At 33.4% G+C, this 24,126-nt stretch overlaps 25 non-coding genes across 25 annotated transcripts; 13 read left to right on the forward strand and 12 right to left on the reverse strand.

Moving 5' to 3' along the window:
- Nucleotides 1-2,774: 2,774 nt before the first annotated feature.
- LOC121426981 lies at nt 2,775-2,891 on the reverse strand. The gene has a single exon (XR_005971663.1). It is a non-coding gene; the product is annotated as a U5 spliceosomal RNA (small nuclear RNA).
- Nucleotides 2,892-3,303: 412 nt separating this feature from the next.
- On the forward strand, nt 3,304-3,421 carry LOC121426971. Its single transcript, XR_005971654.1, has one exon. It is a non-coding gene; the product is annotated as a U5 spliceosomal RNA (small nuclear RNA).
- Nucleotides 3,422-3,896: 475 nt separating this feature from the next.
- LOC121426969 lies at nt 3,897-4,015 on the reverse strand. The gene has a single exon (XR_005971652.1). It is a non-coding gene; the product is annotated as a U5 spliceosomal RNA (small nuclear RNA).
- Nucleotides 4,016-8,514: 4,499 nt separating this feature from the next.
- On the forward strand, nt 8,515-8,632 carry LOC121426976. The gene has a single exon (XR_005971659.1). It is a non-coding gene; the product is annotated as a U5 spliceosomal RNA (small nuclear RNA).
- A 566-nt stretch (nt 8,633-9,198) lies between these two features.
- Nucleotides 9,199-9,315, reverse strand: LOC121426984. The gene has a single exon (XR_005971666.1). It is a non-coding gene; the product is annotated as a U5 spliceosomal RNA (small nuclear RNA).
- Nucleotides 9,316-9,736: 421 nt separating this feature from the next.
- Nucleotides 9,737-9,854, forward strand: LOC121426968. The gene has a single exon (XR_005971651.1). It is a non-coding gene; the product is annotated as a U5 spliceosomal RNA (small nuclear RNA).
- A 495-nt stretch (nt 9,855-10,349) lies between these two features.
- On the reverse strand, nt 10,350-10,468 carry LOC121426990. The gene has a single exon (XR_005971672.1). It is a non-coding gene; the product is annotated as a U5 spliceosomal RNA (small nuclear RNA).
- Nucleotides 10,469-10,875: 407 nt separating this feature from the next.
- LOC121426972 lies at nt 10,876-10,993 on the forward strand. Its single transcript, XR_005971655.1, has one exon. It is a non-coding gene; the product is annotated as a U5 spliceosomal RNA (small nuclear RNA).
- A 494-nt stretch (nt 10,994-11,487) lies between these two features.
- Nucleotides 11,488-11,606, reverse strand: LOC121426995. Its single transcript, XR_005971677.1, has one exon. It is a non-coding gene; the product is annotated as a U5 spliceosomal RNA (small nuclear RNA).
- Nucleotides 11,607-12,028: 422 nt separating this feature from the next.
- On the forward strand, nt 12,029-12,146 carry LOC121426970. The gene has a single exon (XR_005971653.1). It is a non-coding gene; the product is annotated as a U5 spliceosomal RNA (small nuclear RNA).
- Nucleotides 12,147-12,645: 499 nt separating this feature from the next.
- LOC121426967 lies at nt 12,646-12,763 on the reverse strand. The gene has a single exon (XR_005971650.1). It is a non-coding gene; the product is annotated as a U5 spliceosomal RNA (small nuclear RNA).
- A 407-nt stretch (nt 12,764-13,170) lies between these two features.
- LOC121426991 lies at nt 13,171-13,288 on the forward strand. The gene has a single exon (XR_005971673.1). It is a non-coding gene; the product is annotated as a U5 spliceosomal RNA (small nuclear RNA).
- Nucleotides 13,289-13,781: 493 nt separating this feature from the next.
- Nucleotides 13,782-13,899, reverse strand: LOC121426979. Its single transcript, XR_005971661.1, has one exon. It is a non-coding gene; the product is annotated as a U5 spliceosomal RNA (small nuclear RNA).
- A 407-nt stretch (nt 13,900-14,306) lies between these two features.
- On the forward strand, nt 14,307-14,424 carry LOC121426973. The gene has a single exon (XR_005971656.1). It is a non-coding gene; the product is annotated as a U5 spliceosomal RNA (small nuclear RNA).
- A 493-nt stretch (nt 14,425-14,917) lies between these two features.
- LOC121426975 lies at nt 14,918-15,036 on the reverse strand. The gene has a single exon (XR_005971658.1). It is a non-coding gene; the product is annotated as a U5 spliceosomal RNA (small nuclear RNA).
- Nucleotides 15,037-15,458: 422 nt separating this feature from the next.
- Nucleotides 15,459-15,575, forward strand: LOC121426989. Its single transcript, XR_005971671.1, has one exon. It is a non-coding gene; the product is annotated as a U5 spliceosomal RNA (small nuclear RNA).
- A 495-nt stretch (nt 15,576-16,070) lies between these two features.
- LOC121426985 lies at nt 16,071-16,187 on the reverse strand. The gene has a single exon (XR_005971667.1). It is a non-coding gene; the product is annotated as a U5 spliceosomal RNA (small nuclear RNA).
- Nucleotides 16,188-16,596: 409 nt separating this feature from the next.
- LOC121426978 lies at nt 16,597-16,712 on the forward strand. The gene has a single exon (XR_005971660.1). It is a non-coding gene; the product is annotated as a U5 spliceosomal RNA (small nuclear RNA).
- A 485-nt stretch (nt 16,713-17,197) lies between these two features.
- LOC121426986 lies at nt 17,198-17,314 on the reverse strand. The gene has a single exon (XR_005971668.1). It is a non-coding gene; the product is annotated as a U5 spliceosomal RNA (small nuclear RNA).
- A 399-nt stretch (nt 17,315-17,713) lies between these two features.
- Nucleotides 17,714-17,831, forward strand: LOC121426974. Its single transcript, XR_005971657.1, has one exon. It is a non-coding gene; the product is annotated as a U5 spliceosomal RNA (small nuclear RNA).
- A 487-nt stretch (nt 17,832-18,318) lies between these two features.
- On the reverse strand, nt 18,319-18,435 carry LOC121426987. The gene has a single exon (XR_005971669.1). It is a non-coding gene; the product is annotated as a U5 spliceosomal RNA (small nuclear RNA).
- A 421-nt stretch (nt 18,436-18,856) lies between these two features.
- Nucleotides 18,857-18,973, forward strand: LOC121426982. The gene has a single exon (XR_005971664.1). It is a non-coding gene; the product is annotated as a U5 spliceosomal RNA (small nuclear RNA).
- A 492-nt stretch (nt 18,974-19,465) lies between these two features.
- On the reverse strand, nt 19,466-19,584 carry LOC121426996. Its single transcript, XR_005971678.1, has one exon. It is a non-coding gene; the product is annotated as a U5 spliceosomal RNA (small nuclear RNA).
- A 391-nt stretch (nt 19,585-19,975) lies between these two features.
- LOC121426980 lies at nt 19,976-20,092 on the forward strand. The gene has a single exon (XR_005971662.1). It is a non-coding gene; the product is annotated as a U5 spliceosomal RNA (small nuclear RNA).
- An 863-nt stretch (nt 20,093-20,955) lies between these two features.
- On the forward strand, nt 20,956-21,072 carry LOC121426988. The gene has a single exon (XR_005971670.1). It is a non-coding gene; the product is annotated as a U5 spliceosomal RNA (small nuclear RNA).
- The last annotated feature ends 3,054 nt before the right edge of the window (nt 21,073-24,126 follow it).

The following is a 24,126-nucleotide window of genomic DNA, read 5'->3' on the forward strand; positions in this document are numbered from 1 at the left end:
GGGTATGGGAAATTTTCACCACCCAAACGATGGTCATTTCTCTAAAAAGGTCTGACAAGCAAAATATGAATATTTTTCTACTCAGAACGCAGTTTCCATTCAAAATCTAATAATCAAAATTTGGTATTTCACTTCGAAAAGGAGATCACATCTCAATTTACGGAAAGGCACAATCTTTATCAATGGGGGTGGGGGAGTACATGCCTCCTGTGCCTCCCCGTATCTGTTACCAGAGCCCTATATTTTTTTTTACCACAAAGACCTCCTCTTCGTCGAGGGAAAGTAAAGAGTCAAAATCAATATTGTCTCTTCCTATTAAAGAGCGTAATTACATAATGACAGGAAGGTGTGCTTACAATGTAGGTCGAATATCCAGCTTCTATTAATCTCCCTCCGCTCTCTCTCTCTATTTCCCATATATCCTCAGCCTCTGTATCTGTCTTCTTCCTGTCGTTCTTTTCTTTATCTCTAACTCTCTCTCTTGCTTTCTCTTTATCTTTACCACCCCCATTCCCCTACTCTCCCCACCACCTACTTTTACCTTTTTTTTTTACTAAAGATAATTTTCATGGCCTTTTCTTATTTTTATTAACGTTGTTACTCCTTTTAGCCATCTCTTTTTCTGCCTCTTCACATTTCTCACTTTCTCTCCCTCTCTCTGTCATCTATCTATCTATCTATCTATTTTACCCTTTTTTCTCCACCCCCTTTCATCTTCTATCTCTCTGGCACCCTGTATCCCTATCTCTACACTTTTAAAACAAATCAGTCAAATTGACTAGAACAGTAGTCAGCTGGGTGCAACTGATATATCTAGTAACATTTCTGACATAATTATATTCTGGTCAACAATAACTGCGTCCTAGTCAAATATGACTAGAAAATAGTCAAATATGACATAACAATTGCAACCAGCTGACCCTATTAACTACTCATTTTTGACTGATTTGTTTTTAGAGTGTATCCTATACTTCCTTCTTTGTCTCCCTCTCTCTGCCCACCGCCATCTTTGTTTGATCTGTCTCCCTTACGGTGTAGCGGCGGATCCGGTGCTAGGCAGATACGGTTCTAGGAACACTATACCGGCGGATCATGTTCCAACTTCGGCGGATTCAGAACCAATTTCTCTTCGGCAGATACCGTTCTTGCTATCGTTTCTCGATCTGTATGCACATAGTACCCATTTACTTTAGAATTATATAGAACCAAACATTTGCATTTATCTAGTAATAGCAAAATAGATAATAAGATATGATTCCGAATAAAGAACTGTATCTGCCATTAAGAACGATACATGCCGCCGGATACCGTATCCGCCGGTGGAACCAGATCTGTCGCTACACCGGCCTTTTTTTCAACCCACCTATGCATCTTCATATTGATGCGCTTACAAACCATATAAGCCCTCCTCCCTCTTTCTCTCTCTCTTTCGGATCACACTATATTTGATGATCTGTTATAAAAAAAAACATTTTGTTTTGTGAGATATTGAACATTATACATTTAAAGCAATGAATAAACATTCTGAAAGATTTTCTTTATTGATTCATAATTATGTTATCTAGGAATACATGTTTATTGATTTATATATGTTCCTATTATATACATACTTTTTGTTAGCTGAAAAATAATTTACAAGAAACAACAACAAAAAAGCCCACCCCTTCCTTTCTTGACCGACCAGCACATAGCGATATAGACATGCATCTATAGACAGCTGTGACCATCGATAGCCTTGTACAATTAATGATGCATGTCATACTGTTATAATGAGTGAAGATGATTATGATGGCAGTTGATACGATGATTACATTGAAGTCTTGACAGAATGGGGAGCTTCAATCAATCTATCAACTTTTATTAGCATTGTAGAAAGAACAAATTTTACCGAGGGGGTTGGAGGTGTTTGTGATTTGTTACAATGTTAATGCCGTTATAGATACGCTCGTGGAGTCTATACATAATTTTTTAACGTACTCATGCCGTTTCTGCCATCCCAATGCCGTCTCCTTGACTTAAATGAATAATGCATTTAAAGGGTTAGACGATCACCCATGTGATGAACGCATATACACTGTGAAAACTCAGTGTGGTGTTAAAACTGACACAAATTTGTGTTAATAGAGTACACCCTGAGGTGTTAAAATTACACCCTAAAGATTGAACATAACACAAAAGAGTGTAAATGTAACAACCAAAGGTGTTGTAATAACACCTATAGGTGTAAAACTAACACCACCAATTTAACACCGGTGTAAAATAACTGGTGTGGTCCTCTATATACACCGGTTAACACTACAGTTTTTGCTGTGTAGATATAGCAAAAGTGGCATATTTCTGTCTGAATTGATTTGGACAAAGAAATATGTATATAGACATATTCAGACACTTAGTAAAAATAAGTAATTACTTTATACTGGTGACCATTTCAAATTTAATGAATTATGAATGAGATTATACTTATACTTTCATCTTTTATTGCATAATGTTAAAAAGGATATTTCCCAAAACATGGCATTCATTGGTTTGCCTTATACGTAATCCTATTAGTAAATAAGTAAATGATTATGTGGCATATGAGATGAATACTCAAAATTGTGATATCTTCGTTTCCTTGATTATGCCTTATCAAGAGAAAAGGTAGAAATAAGTTGTATTCAATCAACTTATGTTATGATGAGCCAGGGCCCGAGATATACACAGCCCTTCATCTAATAATATTTGTGTATCATATAGGTGAACTTATGATGTCTTTCTTTACATGGATGTTATAAGCCTCATCCGAAAACAAGGCAGAAATAAATTATTAATTCCGATCTTATTGGTCCTCTGCACGGAAATCTTTAGTAAAAGGCGAAAGATTTGTGCGTGATGCAGTGAACCCACGGATACCAAAACAGGTTGAAGAATGAAATATCTATATACAAAACGAGTATTTAGTTGATGGTTGGTAAACCTACCAGTCCAAAATAATCCAGGATCTTCTACAAGGAAACGGAGATAAAACTTACCGTATGAAGCAACAATGCAACAAATGTAATTTCTCTATTTATTACGATACAATTTTTTTTAGAATGAATGAACTTATATCCATATGATTTTTGAAATGTTCTTACATTTTACTGACCCAAACGCCAGTTTGCTATTTATTCACAAAACATATGAAGCAGCGCATCCCTTGACGCATGTATCTTTTTTATTTAAATTAGAAGATCATCGTAGCGTCTAGGTGAAGTTTGAACACTAACCATTAACACAATGATCTTCATATATCTACATTTTGATTTCCAGATCTTCATTTGGTATCCGTGGGTTCACTGCATCACGCACAAATCTTTCGCCTTTTACTAAAGATTTCCGTGCAGAGGACCAATACGATCGGAATTTAACAATTTATTTCTGCCTTGTCTTTTGATGAGGCTTTTAACACTCATGCAAAGAAAGTTAAAAATAAGAATAAAAATATTGTTGTCTGTTTTGATTGTAGAGGATGAAGGGGTTCATTATCATATGATGTTTAAGGGGGTCGAGAGGGGCTAAATTAAGGCGACGTAATTTTTTTCTCAATAGGTTTTTTTTCGGGTTTTAGAGAAATACACGGTACTTAATAAACCCTTTCTTGGTATTCTTTACAATTTTTCCCTTAAAAAAAAATCTAAATCGCGTGTGTGATATCATTAACGCCCATATGCATTATGATAATTGTTTTGTTTCGTTAATTTTTTTATCAAAATAGATTTTGATAAAATTTTATCATTATGAAGGTTTTAATTTTGAATCTTTTATGTAATCAAGTATTTCATGATGAGCCAGACCCTTAGATATGCACGATATTTGTCAATTATGTAAATTGACTAGGGTGAACCTATGATGTCTTTCTTTACATGGATGTTATAAGCCTCATCCGAAAACAAGGCAGAAATAAATTGTTAAATTCCGATCTTATTGGTCCTCTGCACGGAAATCTTTAGTAAAAGGCGAAAGATTTGTCCGTGATGCAGTGAACCCACGGATACCAAAACAGGTTGAAGAATGAAATATCTATATACAAAACGAGTATTTAGTTGATGGTTGGTAAACCTATGCCAGTCCAATATAATCCAGGATCTTCTCCAAGGAAATCAAAATTACCGTATGAAGCAATAATGAAACAAATGTAATTTCCCTATTTTCTAAAGTGAATGAACTACAATAATAATTTCATTTCATTTCATTTATTCAATACTTTCATTAAAAAACATATAAAAAATGTAGATATATATACACACATGTAAAGGAGTATAAAGAAAACATATAAAAAAACAAACAATACAAATGTACAAATGAAAGTATTAGGAGAGGCAGAAAGGCAAAGCCTTATATAAAAAGCCAATCTCCATACAGATAAGAAGATTAAAAATTGAATTGTTGATTAAGAATAGCAAATTAAAATGAATTGAAAACAGTACATTTAAATCTAACACCCATACATTCACATCAGCACACATACACCATTCATAATCAAACACCAGCAAACACACACACACACATACATTCTTATTTAAAATATCAAACTGTTACAATTTAAAGGTACCTATGTAATAGTAAAAATTTCATTTTTCTTTTAAAAGTATTCAGCGTTGGACTCTGTCTTATTGTAAATGGTAATTCATTCCAGATTAATGGACCCTTATAAAAAATTGTATTTTGGTAAGTTGAAGTTTTTGTTAAGGGAAAATGAAAATTGTTTGAATGCCTAGTTTGATATTCATGAATATTTCTGTTCAGTTGGAAATATGATATGATAGATGTTGGTAATAATTTGTGGATACATAAATACATGAATATTGCACATTGGTAAACATATATATCAGGCATTTTCAGAGTCTTTAGATTAAAGAATATAGGGCTGGTATGGGCCAGGTATTGGCTGTGATAAACAAGTCTTATAATTTTCTTTTGCAGCACAAAAAGTCTATTAGTATTTTGCATACTAGAGCATGCCCATGTAAGAATACAGTAATACATATGTGGCAATATCAATGTGTTGTATAAGATCATTAGAGTTTCTTTGGGAAAAGATTTCAGTTTATAAAATAAACCGATACGTTTGGATATTTTATTGCAGATGACACTAGTGTGTTCATTCCATGTTAGTTTATTGTCAATAGTTACCCCTAAAAAAGTTGTCTGTTTGACTTGACATATGAAAGAGTCTTTGATTTTTAATTTTATTTGGGTTGCATCAATATGTTTTTTGTGAAAGTCATGAAATTTGTTTTTTTTTAATGTTAAGTACAAGTTTATTATTATTAAGCCAGACAACCAGTTTGTCAAATTCAGTATTAAAGTTATTTTGTAGAGTAATGATATCATGGTGGGACATAAACACACTAGTATCATCCGCAAATAATATTGGCTCAAATTGTTCAGAAATATTGCACAAGTCATTTACAAATAAAAGAAATAATAATGGGCCTAATATTGAGCCTTGGGGCACTCCACACCTTACTGTCATCATCTGAGATTCACATTCATCTAATAATACATACTGTTTACGATTACTTAAATAATTTTTAAACCATTCAAATACAACACCTCTAAATCCATATCTCTCTAACTTTTTTAATAAAATATTATGATCCAGAGAATCAAAGGCCTTACTAAGGTCTAAAAACAACCCAATCATTACTTCTTTTTTTTCAAAGGCAATTGATACTTTGTGTATTAACTCGATAATGGCAGAAGATGTAGAGTGACCTGCACGAAAACCAAACTGCTTTGGAGTAATGATATTGCACTTGTCCAAGAATTTATATACACGTATATACACACATTTCTCTAAGATTTTAGAAAAGAAAGGGAGAATAGATATAGGTCTGTAATTAGATATACTATCTTTTAATCCACTTTTATGAACTGGAATGACTTTGGCGATTTTTAATTTGTCAGGTACAATACCAGTATTCAGAGATAAATTGATTATCTCACATAAAGGATGACATAAAATATGAATAACACTTTTAACCAATTCACCACGTACTCCATCAAAGCCAGGGCTCTTTCCACTCTTAAACTTCAAAACAATATCAATGATTTCTTTGGGTGTGCATGGAGTAAAAAACATTGATGATTCATTTCTATTTACATATTGCAAAAAGTCCCCAGAATCAGTAAAAGAAGAAGATAGTAAGTGACCTATGTTTACAAAATATTTATTAAAAGCATTGCATATTGCACCTGTCCCATTTATTGTTTCATCATTATACTGAATTGCACTTGGTATAACAGTCTTTTCACACTCCGCCCTAATACATTGTTGATGACCTTCCATGTATTTTTCATATCACCTGCAGCATTTTCAAATTTGCTTTTAAAATATACCCTTTTAGCCTTTTTGATCTCATAATTTACAGTATTTCTCATTTTTTTATACTTAACAAAATTTTCTTGAGTTTTTTCTTTTAGATATTTTTTATATAAACAACATTTTTTATTACATAGCTTTCGCAATGATTTAGTAAACCATGGTTTATTTTTAAATTTCTTTTTCACAAAACGTTTCAATGGAAAACATAATTCGTAAATGGTTTGAAATTTTTGTAAAAACATATTGTATTCTTCATTGGGATCGGAGCTTTTAACACTCCAAGATACATTACTCATTTTCTGAATGAAAAGATTTTTGCTTTCTGTACTGAAAGTACGTTTCATAATTGGATGTTCTTTTTTTAACTGTAGCTTCAGATTAGAAATGAAAAAAACTGGAAGGTGATCACTAATGTCACCTAGGATGACACCTGCAGATATTTCGTCTAAATCATTGCTAAAAATATTTTACCTTGGAATTTACCTTGGAAGTAGGCATAAAGTTATACACAACTTATTTGCCCCTCTGTATCCAAACGTTGGTACCTAAAACTTATTTGGCGTTGAGTGGCATGGGTAGAGCATGGACAAAGAAAATTTTCATCTGGATTGTACATGTTCAAGGACCTTTTCCACACCTTTTCCAAACGTGATTTGAACATGTTGACAGTTTGACTGTTCACAACTTCATCTGGTAGATTGTTCCATTGAGTGACAACTCTCTGAGAGAATACACCTTGTCTCAGCTTTGAACGAACCCGATTCTTATGAATTTTCAATTTGTGTCCACGTGTTCTCTCTGATCTAGACAGTGTAAAGAATTGGTCTGCACAGAAGTCGTCAATACCGGTCAATAATTTGAAGATCTGCAACATGTCTGTTCGGTGTCTCCTATAGGCAAGTGTAGGCAGTTTCAGGCTTTGGAGGCGTGCAGGGTAGCTGAGGTCCCTTAATGGAGTCAGAAGTTTAGTTGCTCTTCGTTGCACCTTTTCAAGCTTCTCAATATCTTTTTTGTAGATAGGATGCCATACACATGAGGAATATTCTAAGACAGGCCTTATTAGTGTCTTGTACAGAAGTAGGAATCCTTCTTGATCAAAAGATGAAAAGGTACGTCTGATCATTCCAAGTTTTCTGTTTGCTGCAGCGACAACTCTTCCGACTTGCTGATTAAACTTGAGTTTATCATCGAAAGTAACTCCCAAGTCCTTTTCCTCCGATACTGATGCAATGTCGGAAATCATACCATCTTTCTGCACTTTATAAATCCTGTCTGAACTTTTTCTACCTAAGTGCATCACTTTACATTTTGACGTATTAAAGGGGAGTTGCCATGTATTGGACCAATTTGAAAGACTGTCCAAGTCTTGCTGCAACACCTCACCATCATTGTTATTGTTAACAGAAGAGTAGAGTTTGGTATCATCTGCAAACATTTTGACTGTCGATGAGTTACCAGATATAACCTCGGGGAGATCATTAATGTAAATAATGAAGAGAACGGGGCCGAGCACACTCCCTTGAGGAATTCCGCTGGTAACAGGTACATGATGTGAAAATGATCCATTGACATTTACTCTCTGGCTCCTATTAGATATAAATGCTTTAATCCAAAGCAGAATCTTCCCTTGGATACCATAAGCATGCAATTTCTTCAGCAGTCTTTCATGCGGAACACTATCGAAAGCCTTTTGGTAGTCGAGGTAAATGCAGTCCACATTACCACCATTGTCCAGAATATTACTCCAATCTTCAATCAATGTAGCTGAATGATTGGTTACCCGTGTAGGAGTATGAATAAGTGGATATATGTTGCAGGACATGCAAAGATCAAGAAATTCTTGAACCTTTTGACAAGTTGTGACTTCAAATAAATTCAAATTAAAATCACCCATTAAATACAATAATTTATTTTCTCTATTTACAATATTTAATGAACTACACTAATAATATCTGTATGATATCGGAAATGTTCTTACGTTTTACTGACTCAAACTAAAGTTTGCTATTTATTCACAAAACAGATGAAACAGCGCATCCCTTGGCGCATGTATCTTTCTTATTTAAATTAGAAGATCATCGTTGAGTATAGGTTAAGTTTGAACACTAACCATTTACACAATGATCTTCATATATCTACATTTTGATTTCATGACCTTCATTTGGTATCCGTGGGTTCACTGCATCACGCACAAATCTTTCGCCTTTTACTAAAGATTTCCGTGCAGAGGACCAATACGATCGGAATTTAACAATTTATTTCTGCCTTGTCATTTGATGAGGCTTATAACATGTTAAAAGCCTCATCAAATGACAAGGCAGAAACAATATTTTTAGTTTTATTATCTACTTTTTTGCATGAAGCTTATAACACTCATGCAAAAAAGTTGATAATAAAACTAAAAATATTGTTGTCTGTTTTGATTGTAGAGGATGAAGGGGTGCATTATCATATGATTTTTAAGGGGGTCGAGAGGGGCTAAATTAAGGCGACGTAATTTTTTTCTCAATAGAGTTTTACGGGTTTTAGAGAGATACACGGTACTGTCCTATTTAATAAACCCTTTCTTGGTATTCTTTACAATTTGTCCCTTAAAAATATTTTCTAAATCGCGTGTGTGATATCATTAACGCACATATGCATTATAATAATTGTTTTGTTTCGTTAATTTCTTTTATTTCAAAATAGATTTTGATAAAATTTTATCATTATGAAGGTTTTAATTTTGAATCTTTTATGTAATCAAGTATTTCATGATGAGCCAGACCCTTACATATGCACGATATTTGTTAATTATGTAAATTGACTAGGGTGAACCTATGATGTCTTTCTTTACATGGATGTTATAAGCCTCATCCGAAAACAAGGCAGAAATAAATTGTTAATTCCGATCTTATTGGTCCTCTGCACGGAAATCTTTAGTAAAAGGCGAAAGATTTGTGCGTGATGCAGTGAACCCACGGATACCAAAACAGGTTGAAGAATGAAATATCTATATACAAAACGAGTATTTAGTTGATGGTTGATAAACCTACCAGTCCAATATAATCCAGGATCATCTACAAGGAGACGGAGATAAAACTGACCGTATGAGGCAATAATGAAACAAATGTAATTTCTTTATATATTACGATAAAAAAAAATTTTTAGAGTGAATGAACTACAATCATTGATCCATATGATATCTGAAATGTTTTTACGTTTTACTGACCCAAACGCCAGTTTGCTATTTATTCACAAAACAGATGAAGCAGCGCATCCCTTGACGCATGTATCTTTCTTATTTAAATTAGAAGATCATCGTTGAGTGTAGGTTAAGTTTGAACACTAACCATTTACACAATGATCTTCATATATCTACATTTTGATTTCCAGATCTTCATTTGGTATCCGTGGGTTCACTGCATCACGCACAAATCTTTCGCCTTTTACTAAAGATTTCCGTGCAGAGGACCAATAAGATCGGAATTTAACAATTTATTTCTGCCTTGTCTTTTGATGAGGCTTATAACACTCATGCAAAGAAAGACAATAAAAACTAAAAATATTGTTGTCTGTTTGATTGTAGAAGGTGAAGGGGTTCATTATCATATCATGTTTAAAGGGGTTGAGAGGGGCTAAATTAAGGCGACGTAATTTTTTTCTCAATAGAGTTTTACGGGTTTTAGAGAGATACACGGTGCTGTCCTATTTAATAAACCCTTTCTTGGTATTCTTTACAATTTTTCCCTTAAAAAATATTTTGTAAATCGCGTGTGTGATATCATTAACGCCCGTATGCATTATAATAATTGTTTTGTTTCGTTAATTTCTTTTATTTCAAAATAGATTTTGATGAAATTTTTATCATTATGAATGTTTTAATTTTGAATCTTTTATGTAATCAACTATTTCATGATGAGCCAGAGTGCCAGACCCTTTATAGATGTACACGATATTTGTTAATTATGTAAAATTACTAGGGTGAATCTATGATGTCTTTCTTTACATGGATGTTATAAGCCTCATCCGAAAACAAGGCAGAAATAAATTGTTAAATCCCGATTTTATTGGTCCTCTGCACGGAAATCTTTAGTAAAAGGCGAAAGATTTGTGCGTGATGCAGTGAACCCACGGATACCAAAACAGGTTGAAGAATGAAATATCTATATACAAAACGAGTATTTAGTTGATGGTTGGTAAACCTACCAGTCCAATATAATCCAGGATCCTCTACAAGGAGACGGAGATAAAACTTACCGTATGAGGCAATAATGAAACAAATGTAATTTCTCTATTGATTACTATATTTTTTTAAGTAAATGAACTTATATCCATATGGTTCTTGAAATGTTCTTACATTTTACTGACCCAAACGCCGGTTTGCTGTTTATTCACAAAACAGATGAAGCAGCGCATCCCTTGACGCATGTATCTTTCTTATTTAGATTAGAAGATCATCGTTGAGTGTAGGTTAACTTTGAACATTAACCATTTACACAATGATCTTCATATATCTACATTTTGATTTCCAGATCTTCATTTGGTATCCGTGGGTTCACTGCATCACGCACAAATCTTTCGCCTTTTACTAAAGATTTCCGTGCAGAGGACCAATACGATCGGAATTTAACAATTTATTTCTGCCTTGTCTTTTGATGAGGCTTATAACACTCATGCAAAGAAAGACAATAAAAACTAAAAATATTGTTGTCTGTTTTGATTGTAGAGGATGAAGGGGTTCATTATCATATTATGTTTAAGGGGGTTGAGAGGGGCTAAATTAAGGCGACGTAATTTTTTTCTCAATAGAGTTTTACGGGTTTTAGAGAGATACACGGTACTGTCCTATTTAATAAACCCTTTCTTGGTATTCTTTACAATTTTTCCCTAAAAAATATTTACTAAATCGCGTGTGTGATATCATTAACGCATATGCATTATAATAATTGTTTTTGTTTCGTTAATTTCTTTTATTTCAAAATAGATTATGATGAAAGTTTTATCATTATGAATGTTTTAATTTTGAATCTTTTATGTAATCAACTATTTCATGAATAGCCAGAGTGCCAGACCCTTTATAGATGTACACTATATTTGTTAATTATGTAAAATTACTAGGGTGAATCTATGATGTCTTTCTTTACATGGATGTTATAAGCCTCATCCGAAAACAAGGCAGAAATAAATTGTTAAATCCCGATTTTATTGGTCCTCTGCACGGAAATCTTTAGTAAAAGGCGAAAGATTTGTGCGTGATGCAGTGAACCCACGGATACCAAAACAGGTTGAAGAATGAAATATCTATATACAAAGCGAGTATTTAGTTGATGGTTGATAAACCTACCAGTCCAATATAATCCAGGATCATCTACAAGGAGACGGAGATAAAACTGACCGTATGAGGCAATAATGAAACAAATGTAATATCTTATATATTACGATAAAAAATTTTTTTTTAGAGTGAATGAACTACAATCATTGATCCATTATGATTATCTGAAATGTTTTTACGTTTTACTGACCCAAACGCCAGTTTGCTATTTATTCACAAAACAGATGAAGCAGCGCATCCCTTGACGCATGTATCTTTCTTATTTAAATTAGAAGATCATCGTTGAGTGTAGGTTAAGTTTGAACACTAACCATTTACACAATGATCTTCATATATCTACATTTGATTTCCAGATCTTCATTTGGTATCCGTGGGTTCACTGCATCACGCACAAATCTTTCGCCTTTTACTAAAGATTTCCGTGCAGAGGACCAATAAGATCGGAATTTAGCAATTTATTTCTGCCTTGTCTTTTGATGAGGCTTATAACACTCACGCAAAGAAAGACAATAAAAACTAAAAATATTGTTGTCTGTTAATTGTAGAAGTGAAGGGGTTCATTATCATATCATCATTTTTAAAGGGGTTGAGAGGGGCTAAATTAAGGCAACGTAATTTTTTTCTCAATGGAATTTTACGGGTTTTAGAGAGATACACGGTGCTATCCTATTTAATAAACCCTTTCTTGGTATTCTTTACAATTTTTCCCTTAAAAAATATCTTGTAAATCGCGTGTGTGATATCATTAATGCCCGTATGCATTATAATAATTGTTTTGTTACGTTAATTTCTTTTATTTCAAAATAGATTTTGATGAATTTTTTATCATTATGAATGTTTTAATTTTGAATTTTTTATGTATTCAACTATTTCATGATGAGCCAGAGTGCCAGACCCTTTATTATAGATGTACACGATATTAGTTAATTATGTAAAATTACTAGGGTGAATCTATGATGTCTTTCTTTACATGGATGTTATAAGCCTCATCCGAAAATAAGGCAGAAATAAATTGTTAAATCCCGATTTATTGGTCCTCTGCACGGAAATCTTTAGTAAAAGGCGAAAGATTTGTGCGTGATGCAGTGAACCCACGGATACCAAAACAGGTTGAAGAATGAAATATCTATATACAAAACGAGTATTTAGTTGATGGTTGGTAAACCTACCAGTCCAATATAATCCAGGATCCTCTACAAGGAGACGGAGATAAAACTTACCGTATGAGGCAATAATGAAACAAATGTAATTTCTCTATTGATTACTATATTTTTTTAAGTAAATGAACTTATATCCATATGGTTCTTGAAATGTTCTTACATTTTACTGACCCAAACGCCGGTTTGGTATTTATTCACAAAACAGATGAAGCAGCGCATCCCTTGACGCATGTATCTTTCTTATTTAAATTAGAAGATCATCGTTGAGTGTAGGTTAACTTTGAACACTAACCATTTACACAATGATCTTCATATATCTACATTTTGATTTCCAGATCTTCATTTGGTATCCGTGGGTTCACTGCATCACGCACAAATCTTTCGCCCTTTTACTAAAGATTCCGTGCAGAGGACCAATACGATCGGAATTTAACAATTTATTTCTGCCTTGTCTTTTGATGAGGCTTTTAACACTCATGCAAAGAAAGACAATAAAAACTAAAAATATTGTTGTCTGTTTTGATTGTAGAGGATGAAGGGGTTCATTATCATATCATGTTTAAGGGGGTCGAGAGGGGCTAAATTAAGGCGACGTAATTTTTTTCTCAATAGAGTTTTACGGTTTTAGAGAGATACACGGTACTGTCCTATTTAATAAACCCTTTCTTGGTATTCTTTACAATTTTCCCTTAAAAATATCTTGTAAATCGCGTGTGTGATATCATTAATGCCCGTATGCATTATAATAATTGTTTTGTTACGTTAATTTCTTTTATTTCAAAATAGATTATGATGAAATTTTTATCATTATGAATGTTTTAATTTTGAATCTTTTATGTAATCAACTATTTCATGAATAGCCAGAGTGCCAGACCCTTTATAGATGTACACAATATTTGTTAATTATGTAAAATTACTAGGGTGAATCTATGATGTCTTTCTTTACATGGATGTTATAAGCCTCATCCGAAAACAAGGCAGAAATAAATTGTTAAATCCCGATTTATTGGTCCTCTGCACGGAAATCTTTAGTAAAAGGCGAAAGATTTGTGCGTGATGCAGTGAACCCACGGATACCAAAACAGGTTGAAGAATGAAATATCTATATACAAAACGAGTATTTAGTTGATGGTTGGTAAACCTACCAGTCCAATATAATCCAGGATCCTCTACAAGGAGACGGAGATAAAACTTACCGTATGAGGCAATAATGAAACAAATGTAATTTATCTATTGATTACTATATTTTTTTAAGTAAATGAACTTATATCCATATGGTTCTTGAAATGTTCTTACATTTTACTGACCCAAACGCCGGTTTGGTGTTTATTCACAAAACAGATGAAGCAGCGCATCCCTTGACGCATGTATCTTTCTTATTTAAATTAGAAGATCATCGTTGAGTGTAGGTTAACTTTGAACATTAACCATTTACGCAATGATCTTCATATATCTACATTTTGATTTCCAGATCTTCATTTGGTATCCGTGGGTTCACTGCATCACGCACAAATCTTTCGCCTTTTACTAAAGATTTCCGTGCAGAGGACCAATACGATCGGAATTTAACAATTTATTTCTGCCTTGTCTTTTGATGAGGCTTATAACACTCATGCAAAGAAAGACAATAAAAACTAAAAATATTGTTGTCTGTTTTGATTGTAGAGGATGAAGGGGTTCATTATCATATCATGTTTAAGGGGGTCGAGAGGGGCTAAATTAAGGCGACGTAATTTTTTTCTCAATAGAGTTTTACGGGTTTTAGAGAGATACACGGTACTGTCCTATTCAATAAACCCTTTCTAGTTTTTCTTTACAATTTTTCCCTTAAAAATATTTTCTAAATCGCGTGTGTGATATCATTAACGCATATGCATTATAATAATTGTTTTGTTTCGTTAATTTCTTTTATTTCAAAATAGATTATGATGAAAGTTTTATCATTATGAATGTTTTAATTTTGAATCTTTTATGTAATCAACTATTTCATGAATAGCCAGAGTGCCAGACCCTTTATAGATGTACACGATATTTGTTAATTATGTAAAATTACTAGGGTGAATCTATGATGTCTTTCTTTACATGGATGTTATAAGCCTCATCCGAAAACAAGGCAGAAATAAATTGTTAAATACCGATTTTATTGGTCCTCTGCACGGAAATCTTTAGTAAAAGGCGAAAGATTTGTGCGTGATGCAGTGAACCCACGGATACCAAAACAGGTTGAAGAATGAAATATCTATATACAAAACGAGTATTTAGTTGATGGTTGATAAACCTACCAGTCCAATATAATCCATGATCATCTACAAGGAGACGGAGATAAAACTGACCGTATGAGGCAATAATGAAACAAATGTAATTTCTTTATATATTACGATAAAAAAATTTTTTTTAGAGTGAATGAACTACAATCATTGATCCATATGATTATCTGAAATGTTTTTACGTTTTACTGACCAAACGCCAGTTTGCTATTTATTCACAAAACAGATGAAGCAGCGCATCCCTTGACGCATGTATCTTTCTTATTTAAATTCGAAGATCATCGTTGAAAGTAGGTTAAGTTTGAACACCAACCATTTACACAATGATCTTCATATATCTACATTTTGATTTCCAGATCTTCATTTGGTATCCGTGGGTTCACTGCATCACGCACAAATCTTTCGCCTTTTACTAAAGATTTCCGTGCAGAGACCAATAAGATCGGAATTTAGCAATTTATTTCTGCCTTGTCGTTTGATAAGGCTTATAACACTCACGCAAAGAAAGACAATAAAAACTAAAAATATTGTTGTCTGTTTAATTGTAGAAGGTGAAGGGGTTCATTATCATATCATGTTTAAAGGGGTTGAGAGGGGCTAAATTAAGGCAACGTAATTTTTTCTCAATGGAATTTTACGGTTTTTAGAGAGATACACGGTGCTATCCTATTTAATAAACCCTTTCTTGGTATTCTTTACAATTTTTCCCTTAAAAAATATCTTGTAAATCGCGTGTGTGATATCATTAATGCCCGTATGCATTATAATAATTGTTTTGTTTCGTTAATTTCTTTTATTTCAAAATAGATTTTGATGAAATTTTTATCATTATGAATGTTTTAATTTTGAATCTTTTATGTAATCAACTATTTCATGATGAGCCAGAGTGCCAGACCCTTTATAGATGTACACGATATTTGTTAATTATGTAAAATTACTAGGGTGAATCTATGATGTCTTTCTTTACATGGATGTTATAAGCCTCATCCGAAAACAAGGCAGAAATAAATTGTTAATTCCGATCTTATTGGTCCTCTGCACGGAAATCTTTAGTAAAAGGCGAAAGATTTGTGCGTGATGCAGTGAACCCACGGATACCAAAACAGGTTGAAGAATGAAATATCTATATACAAAACGAGTATTTAGTTGATGGTTGGTAAACCTACCAGTCCAATATAATCCAGGATCCTCTACAAGGAGACGGAGATAAAACTTACCGTATGAGGCAATAATGAAACAAATGTAATTTTCTCCATTGATTACTATATTTTTTTAAGTGAATGAACTTATATCCATATGGTATTTGAAGTTTTTCTTACATTTTACTGACCCAAATGCCGGTTTGCTATTTATTCACAAAACAGATGAAGCAGAGCATCCCTTTACGCATGTATCTTTCTTATTTAAATTAGAAGATCATCGTTGAGAGTAGGTTAACTTTGAACATTAACCATTTACACAGTGATCTTCATATATCTACATTTTGATTTCCAGATCTTCATTTGGTATCCGTGGGTTCACTGCATCACGCACAAATCTTTCGCCTTTTACTAAAGATTTCCGTGCAGAGGACCAATACGATCGGAATTTAACAATTTATTTCTTCCTGTTTTTTGATGAGGCTTATAACACTCGTGCAAAGAAAGACAATAAACACTAAAAATATTGTTGTCTGTTTTGATTGTAGAAGGTGAAGGTGTTCATTATCATATCATGTTAAGGGGGTCGAGAGGGGCTTAAATTAAGGCGACGTAATTTTTTTCTCAATAGAGTTTTACGGGTTTTAGAGAGATACACGGTACTGTCCTATTCAATGAACCCTTTCTTTGTATTTTTTTTATTACAATTTTTCTCTTAAAAATATTTTCTAAATCGCGTGTGTGATATCATTAACGCCCATATGCATTATGATAATTGTTTTGTTTCGTTAATTTCTTTTTCAAAATAGATTTTGATGAAATTTTATCATTATGAAGGTTTTAATTTTGAATCTTTTATGTAATCAAGTATTTCATGATGAGCCAGACCCTTAGATATGCACGATATTTGTTAATTATGTAAATTGACTAGGGTGAACCTATGATGTCTTTCTTTGCATGGATGTTAAGCCTCATCCGAAAACAAGGCAGAAATAAATTGTTAATTCCGATCTTATTGGTCCTCTGCACGGAAATCTTTAGTAAAAGGCGAAAGATTTGTGCGTGATGCAGTGAACCCACGGATACCAAAACAGGTTGAAGAATGAAATATCTATATACAAAACGAGTATTTAGTTGATGGTTGGTAAACCTTCCAGTCCAATATAATCCAGGATCCTCTACAAGGAGACGGATATAAAACTTACCGTATGAGGCAATAATGAAACAAATCTAATTTCTCTATTGATTATTTTTTTAAGTGAGTGTACTTATATCCATATGATTTTTAAAATGTTATTACATACTGACCCAATCGCCGGTTCGGTATTTATTCACAAAACAGATGAAGCAGCGCATCCCTTGACGCATGTATCTTTCTTATTTAAATTAGAAGAACATTGTTGCGTCTAGGTTAAGTTTGAACACCAACCATTAACACAATGATCTTCATATATCTACATTTTGATTTCATGACCTTCATTTGGTATCCGTGGGTTCACTGCATCACGCACAAATCTTTCGCCTTTTACTAAAGATTTCCGTGCAGAGGACCAATACGATCGGAATTTAACAATTTATTTCTGCCTTGTCTTTTGATGAGGCTTTTAACACTCATGCAAAGAAAGACAATAAAAACAAAAATATTGTTGTCTGTTTTGATTGTAGAGGATGAAGGGGTTCATTATCATATGATTTTTAAGGGGGTTGAGAGGGGCTAAATTAAGGCGACGTAATTTTTTTCTCAATAGAGTTTTACGGGTTTTAGAGAGATACACGGTACTGTCCTATTTAATAAACCCTTTCTTGGTATTCTTTACAATTTTTCCCTTAAAAAAATATTTTCTAAATCGCGTGTGTGATATCATTAACGCCCATATGCATTATAATAATTGTTTTGTTTCGTTAATTTCTTTCATTTAAAAAAAAGATTTTGACAAAAATTTTATCATTATGAAGGTTTTGATTTTGAATCTGTTATATAATTAACTATTTTATGAAGAGCCAGACCCTTAGATATACACAATATTCATTAATTATTTAAAATAACTAGGGTGAACTTATGATGTCTTTTTTTACATGGATGTTATAAGCCTCATCCGAAAACAAGGCAGAAATAAATTGTTAATTCCGATCTTATTGGTCCTCTGCACGGAAATCTTTAGTAAAAGGCGAAAGATTTGTGCGTGATGCAGTGAACCCACGGATACCAAAACAGGTTGAAGAATGAAATATCTATATACAAAACGAGTATTTAGTTGATGGTTGGTAAACCTACCAGTCCAATATAATCCAGGATCCTCTACAAGGAGACGGAGATAAAACTTACCGCGTATGAGGCAATAATGAAATAATTGTAATTTCTTTATATATTACGATAAAAAACATTTTAGAGTGAATGAACTACAATCATTTATCCATATGATATCTGAAATGTTTTTACGTTTTACTGACCCAAACGCCAGTTTGCTATTTATTCACAAAACAGATGAAGCAGCGCATCCCTTGACGCATGTATCTTTCTTATTTAAATTAGAAGAACATTGTTGCGTCTAGGTTAAGTTTGAACACTAACCATTTACACAATGATCTTCATATATCTACATTTTGATTTCCAGATCTTCATTTGGTATCCGTGGGTTCACTGCATCACGCACAAATCTTTCGCCTTTTACTAAAGATTTCCGTGCAGAGGACCAATACGATCGGAATTAACAATTTATTTCTGCCTTGTCTTTTGATGAGGCTTTTAACACTCATGCAAAGAAAGTTAATAATAAGAATAAAAATATTGTTGTCTGTTTTGATTGTAGAGGATGAAGGGGTTCATTATCATATGATTTTTAAGGGGGTCGAGAGGGGCTTAAATTAAGGCGACGTAATTTTTTTCTCAATAGAGTTTTACGGGTTTTAGAGAGATACACGGTACTGTCCTATTCAATAAACCCTTTCTTTGTATTTTTTTTATTACAATTTTTCCCTTAAAAATATTTTCTAAATCGCGTGTGTGATATCATTCACGCCCATATGCATTATAATAATTGTTTTGTTTCGTTAATTTCTTTTATTTCAAAATAGATTTTGGTGAAATTTTTATCATTATGAATGTTTTAATTTTGAATCTTTTATGTAATCAAGTATTTCATGATGAGCCAGACCCTTAGATATGCACGATATTTGTTAATTATGTAAATTGACTAGGGTGAACCTATGATGTCTTTCTTTACATGGATGTTATAAGCCTCATCCGAAAACAAGGCAGAAATAAATTGTTAAATCCCGATTTTATTGGTCCTCTGCACGGAAATCTTTAGTAAAAGGCGAAAGATTTGTGCGTGATGCAGTGAACCCACGGATACCAAAACAGGTTGAAGAATGAAATATCTATATACAAAACGAGTATTTAGTTGATGGTTGGTAAACCTATATACCAGTCCAATATAATCCAGGATCTTCTCCAAGGAGATAAAAATTACCGTATGAAGCAATAATGAAACAAATGTAATTTCTCTATTTTCTAAAGTGAATGAACTACAATAATAATATCTGAAATGTTCTTACATTTTACCGACCCAAACGCCGGTTTGCTATTTATTCACAAAAAAAGATGAAGCAGCGCATCCCTTGACGCATGTATCTTTCTTATTTAAATTAGAAGAACATCGTTGCGTGTAGGTGAAGTTTGAACACTAACCATTTACACAATGATCTTCATATATCTACATTTTGATTTCCAGATCTTCATTTGGTATCCGTGGGTTCACTGCATCACGCACAAATCTTTCGCCTTTTACTAAAGATTTCCGTGCAGAGGACCAATAAGATCGGAATTAACAATTTATTTCTGCCTTGTCTTTTGATGAGGCTTGTAACACTCATGCAAAGAAAGTCAATAAAAAATATGGTTGTCTGTTTTGATTGTAGAAGATGAAGGGGTTCATTATCGGGTCAATTTTAAGGGGGTCGAGAGGGGCTAAATTAAGGCGAAGTAAAGTTTATCTCACGATAGTTTTAACGGGTTTTAGAGAGATACACGGTACTGTCCTATTTAATAAACCCTTTCTTGGTATTCTTTACAATTATTTGTCCCTTAAAAAATACTTTCTAAATTGCGTGTGTGTTATCATTAACGCCCATATGCATTATGATAATTGTTTTGTTTCGTTAATTTCTTTTATTTCAAAATAGATTTTGATGAATTTTTTTTATCATTAAGAAGGTTTTAATTTTGACTCTTATGTAATCAACTATTTCATGATGAGCCAGAGTGCCAGACCCTTTATAGATGTACACGATATTTGTTAATTATGTAAAATTACTAGGGTGAATCTATGATGTCTTTCTTTACATGGATGTTATAAACGAGTATTTAGTTGATGGTTGATAAACCTACCAGTCAATATAATCCAGGATCATTTACAAGGAGACGGAGATAAAAACTTACCGTATGAGGCAATAGTGATACAAATTTAATCTCTCTATTGATTACTATATTTTTTAAGTGAATAAACTTATATCTATATGATCTGTGAAATGTTCTTACATTTTACTGACCCAAACGCCAGTTTGCTATTTATTCACAAAACAGATGAAGCAGCGCATCCCTTGACCCATGTATCTTTCTTATTTAAATTAGAAGAACATTGTTGCGTCTAGATGAGGTTTGAACACTAACCATTTGCACAATGATCTTCATATATCTACATTTGATTTCTCGATCTTCATTTGGTATCCTTGGGTTCACTGCATCACGCACAAATCTTTCGCCTTTTACTAAAGATTTCCGTGCAGAGGACCAATAAGATCGGAATTTAACAATTTATTTCTGCCATGTCTTTTGATGAGGCTCAATAACAGACGTGGAAAGAAAGACAATCTTACCTAAAATGCTACTGTTCATATTTTCTTGTTTGTAACTAAAATAGAATTGTCTATTTTCAAGACATCGATTATGATTTTTAAGATCATGAACTTAATCCTTATCATATAAGGTTTAAGTGATATGAAATAGCGTGTGGAGCCAAGATATTTTTGTCGAAATGTGGTGCGACCTACAGGTGAAGTCGTTTTTTTTATCGAGAAATTGGAGTATTATTGAGTGGTGTAACTCCGACATTATATTTTTATTATCTAGTCTCCTCAAAAGAGGGGGTGTCGTCCCCTGCTCCCTCCCCATCCCGTATGATGTTGATATTCCTTGAACATGTACAACTGTAATTATTGTTATTATTATGAATCATATCATGAGCTTTTACATTACCATAATCTAAAAAAAATTGTATTGACATTCCTTGGTGGAAACACAATTAATTGTATTTATTCATATTTTCATACAAACATTTATTTTCTTCAATTTCATCTTTTTTTCGTTTATGTAAGCATAAGTTCCTACAAAGTCAGTTTTTCATAAAAAATATGAATGTAAGTTATGTTTACTAGTATTAAAGAAGTTATGTTTATATAAGAAAACATCTTCATAACCACTGGCGGATCCAGTACCCCCCCCCCCCTTAGAGCCATAATTAGAATTTATAATAGAGAAGTACATTTTGTTAATTTTTAGCCAAGTGTGCCCCTCCCTTTTGAATGCTAGAACCTTTTTTTTTTTGCTTTTCAATTTTTTGTTGGACAATATTACCTTTAATTTCAGGTTAAAACCTTTCTTTTTATTTTTTTCTTGTCAGTGTCAAAACTTATTTTGGGGGAAAATGTGCCCCCTTTAAAAAAAACACCTGTATCTGCCCCTGTTCTTAACCTTATGAATAGTATTATCGCTCATGAGTAATAGCTGTTTAATTAAGGATTTCCCTGCAGAGGACCAATAAGATAGGAATTTACAATTTATTTCTGCCTTGTCTTTTGATGAGGCTGATAACATTCATGTGAAGAAAGACAATTGGTATTAAATCTGCACTATTGTCACATTTCCCCTTCGGTGGCCGCACCGTATATGGCGAGTGGAAGACAGCCGTCTTATTCATTTTTTCTTGTATACAAACCACCTTATGTAGCTGGTACTAAAAATGTTAAACGGCTGTTTTCGACTCGTCGTATGGCCGCCGTGGGGGAAATGTGACTGTGGTATAAATATTTGTTATCAGCTGCAAAACTAATTTGTTTATGTTTTCAACTCGTCAAATGTGATTTCAATATAATCATGATGTTGAATAAAAAGGGCGGGGGTAGGATATTCTTCAGAAGGGAGACACCCTGTATGTGACTTTTTTTTTCTCAGTCAAATTTTAGGGATATACATAGTTTTAACGGTCTACAGACCTCTTCTTTACGACACTCTTCCTCTTATACCTCTCTTCCATTTCGCTCACTCTTTCTTTTAATTTCACATTTCTTCTCTTCACCCCCTGTATTTTTCACAACCTGAAAAATAGCGGGAGGGGGGGGGGCAGTAACCCATTGCCACCTGTAACGTCGCACCTACTAGGTCTCGAACAGCCATTCTCGGCACCAGTCTGTGAGCCTACATTCAAAAGATTACAGGCACTATCAACAGCCCCCATTAAGTCTAATAGTAGATACGTCATTGCCAGTATGATGCAGTATAATTATGACAACGCTGCCATCGTTTTCCATTATGATAATCGACCCATTATGATATTAGAAAATGCATCATTCATGCGAACAAATTTATAGAGAAGAAAGGCAATAGAACGAATGCCTTTTTTAAATTGCAAAACATATAGACAAGGTTGCATGTATTTCAATTCTAATGGATTTAGGCGTGTGCTCTCACATTCGCATACAAGCAGTGGAAAAAATACGTATAGATTTAATAAAAAGCAGGTGGTCACAGAAGTTCATAAAGACGGGATGATAATATTGATTGATTAAACAAAAAAAATGTTTTCACTCATACAAAGATCTAATGGCTTAAACCAGCCAAGAAGGATTACTCCCTCTCAAAGAAGTTCTTGAAAATTCTTCATAAAAGGAGGCTCAACCCACTTTAAAATGGTGGTACGTCATATAAAATGGGCGTAACAATTGAATATTTTTGCCCAAAATGGGGAGAAACATTTTTCCTGGATCCATGCCAGGGTCCCGTAACACAAAAGTTTGCAATTAATCCTACGCTTGATTTTCACGATTGATTATACATTGTAGTAAATGGAATCAATCGTAGAAAACTGTTCTACGATCATTGTTAAGCTTTGTGTAACGGGCCCCTGATGGAAGGCGATGTTTTGCGATTAAATAGACACCATAGGCCGACTATATACAGGTATATTTCATTCACAATTAACGCAACATTCATAATTTTACTCGACTGCTGTTTCGCAGGCCACTTGGAGAACTTGACTCTCGGGATTCGGTTGTTCATTAACGATCACTGAATTACCTTATATGCCAACCTCTAATGAGCAAAGAGAGTGTATAGTGTTTTAAGTACGCAGAAATGATACACTTGAAATTTGAGAGTATGATATTAAAACAATTTCGCATTATTGGTTATATAATAAGAGACTTATAGTTTCAACAAGGCCCTATGTTTCCATCATGTCATTTACCCGGATCCGAACTGTCAATAAAATACTCTGTGTACATGATAAATATTTAATGTGTTTTTCCCCCGAAGATGTGATTAAGTATGTGATTGACTTAATGACGTACTAAAAGAGAATTTGCTTTTTAATAAGATTTAAATCAGATGAAAATCGCTAATTGATAAACATCCGTAAAAAAAATCCTTGATCATATCAAGTCTATTTTGATGTGTATGATTACAGAGTGTGTGTGTATTTGAGTTTTGTCAGACGTGTATCAATCAGATATGATTATTTACGTCTGGGACCGACCTTTAACGTCACCATCCGAAAGACGTGACCAGGGCTCGAACCTCGAACGTCTGCATCAATTTGTAACTTCCCCACAGCTTGGATTA

Source organism: Lytechinus variegatus, chromosome 13, assembly GCF_018143015.1.
Source record: "Lytechinus variegatus isolate NC3 chromosome 13, Lvar_3.0, whole genome shotgun sequence".
NCBI lineage: Eukaryota > Metazoa > Echinodermata > Echinoidea > Temnopleuroida > Toxopneustidae > Lytechinus > Lytechinus variegatus.